Genomic DNA, 2,506 nt, shown 5'->3' with positions numbered 1-2,506 from the left:
TGTTGACCAGGATGGTCTCGATCTCTTGACCTCGTGATCCACCCGCCTCGGCCTCCCAAAGTGCTGGGATTACAGGTGTGAGCCACCGCGCCTGGCCTCAGTTGAAGTTTTAATGGTGCTTAGAAGAGAGGTCTGAACTAATAATAGAGATTCCAAAGGCCTTTACATCAAGAGGATAACTGAAGCTATAGGAGCAGATAAGGCACACCTCTAAAGATGAGGAGAGAAGAAAGCCTAAAGTGAGCTCTGAGAACTTTGCTGTTTAGTGTCCTCATAGAGGGGATGGAGGATTCTTCACAAAAAGTTTGGTTTTGTGACAGCACATTCCCCTGATTTTACTCTTACGTCTTGGAACACCAGTTTTTTTAATGAAGAAGAAAATTATGTTGTCTGCTTAAAGAAGGCAGGTGTTGATGGGGTTCCTTAATAGAGATATATAGGTTTAAAATACCTAGAAGAGTAGGAGGTAGAATTGATCAAGTAAAAAAATTGAAGAGATTAATTGAAGTCCCAAGATCAGAGACCATATGTTTGTTGTGACAATAATCCAAATTATTGTAAAAATGTATTTAGGAGTATTTGGCCTTGTAGGTACCAAGATAGCGTTGATCCTGTGTTAGGAGTTTGCCAGGTATGTGCAATAGAGAGACATGAAGGGATTTGAGGTTGCTGATGAATGACCAGTTCAGGTGGCAACTACTCATAATCTGTTTTTGGGAAAGGCTAGTGGCCTATGAAGAAATGAAGACCCAGGAGCTGGAGGACTCAAAGAATTTGGGGAGCAGACGTGTGCAAGTGAGAGTTTTGCAAACACTGGAGGACAGGCAGCTGGGTCAGAGAGTGTATTATTTGCAGTTATGATATTGGGTATGGAAATATTTTTGGCGATGGTGAAGCTCAGGATTTTTAAAAAATTTATTTATTGTACCCATATGTCATGGAGGCTTTTTATTTTGCCACAAAACCACTGGTGATGTTGCCTGTGGCCACCTTGGAGATGACTCTGGAGGTACACAGGATGTATCCCTGGAAATGGTGGGGAGTAGAAGTTGAGTAGAAGGAGATTTGTTATTGAGTATTTAAGGTCCAGGAACAGATTGAGGGTGATGGGTAGATTGCCCACTAAGGCCCTGGGGTTTTCTAGCATGACAGAAGTTGGAGTTGAGGAGGAGAAGAGTTCTATTGTGTCTTGAAGAATGTGATCAGAAGGTATTTCTAATGACACAAACATAGAAGTATGCATGCTAGTATAGTCAGATGGCCTGAGTACCAAGGTGGAAATGTGGTCGTTCTAAAGTGGCATTAAGGAGCCAATAAATTGTCATTCCTACTCTTAGCTCTATGGCAGATGAAATACACAGCACAGTGTGGGGAGAAAATGTGGAGCTTATTGGGCATGGGGTCTTTCATATAAAGGAAGAAGATTTCAGAAGGTATAGTGGTGTGAAAAGAGGAGAAGCCAAGGAGAAGGGACAATAAAGGGTTAAGAACGAGGGGAGGTTAAATGACTTTCTTTCAGCATATGAGGATTATAGGAATGGAAACCTTAATTGGAATTAATTGACCACAAATATTCCAAAGATGGAGTGAGTCAGTTAGAGACAGAGATGTCTGAGTGTCTGAGGGTCTGAGGTGGGATTTGGCCCAGTCTTGTGTGGTGGGCTCACTGTGTGGAGCCTGGGGTCTTGAGGATCTGAACTTGGGCTTCCTCTTGTGTGCACGGTGGAGGCATCTGTTCTGTTCTTCCTAGGGTGGTCTCATGTTGAGCTGAGTGGCCAAATGCACAATGGTTTTCATTTAACATCTCATTTCTAGCCTAACAACAAACCTAAAAGGTGGGCACGACAATAATGTTAATAAAACAAGTGCATTTCTTCCATCCTTGGAGTTGTGAAGATTCAATGCAATTGTTTGTGGGAAAGCACTTTAACAACTCTATATTACTATAGATATGCTAGGTTTTATTCTTACCTGCACCTTTGATGTATTTATCTTTGTGCTCTTCACTGTATCCGTAACACATTCCCTAAGATAATTAGGGCTGCCCTTTAACAAAGTCAAGATTATTTATAGTGGAAAACTGGCACCTGGGCTGATTCTCTCTAGTGATTATGTAGTTTTGATGTGGACTGGCATCCTTCCCTGGAGTTTGAGTACCTCCCTTAGCAGCTTCTCCCGTCCAGAAGTTCTATCTCTGTGCTTTTCTGTTACAAAGCCCAGATTCCCATCTAGGCCACCCACCAGGTTCCTCTTTTCAGTCTTAAGGACATCTTTAGCTCCTGGCTCATTTGTGAAATGGAGTGGACTGTCATGCCCTAAGCAAAGATTGCCAGCCTGGTCTAGTTTTCCAGGTCCCCCTTGATGATTTGACAAGAAAGTAACCACTAGACTTTGAGAATTGCAGTTTTACATTGTCCAGAGTCTTCCAGACTTTCACAGAGAGGCAGATACGATTCTAACCAAGATTTGTTAATACCCCCTACTTCCTTTGAAGTGTAACTGAGAT

Source organism: Cebus imitator, unplaced genomic scaffold (genome assembly GCF_001604975.1).
Source record: "Cebus imitator isolate Cc_AM_T3 unplaced genomic scaffold, Cebus_imitator-1.0 Scaffold186, whole genome shotgun sequence".
Lineage (NCBI taxonomy): Eukaryota > Metazoa > Chordata > Mammalia > Primates > Cebidae > Cebus > Cebus imitator.
This window is presented reverse-complemented; position numbering follows the sequence as displayed.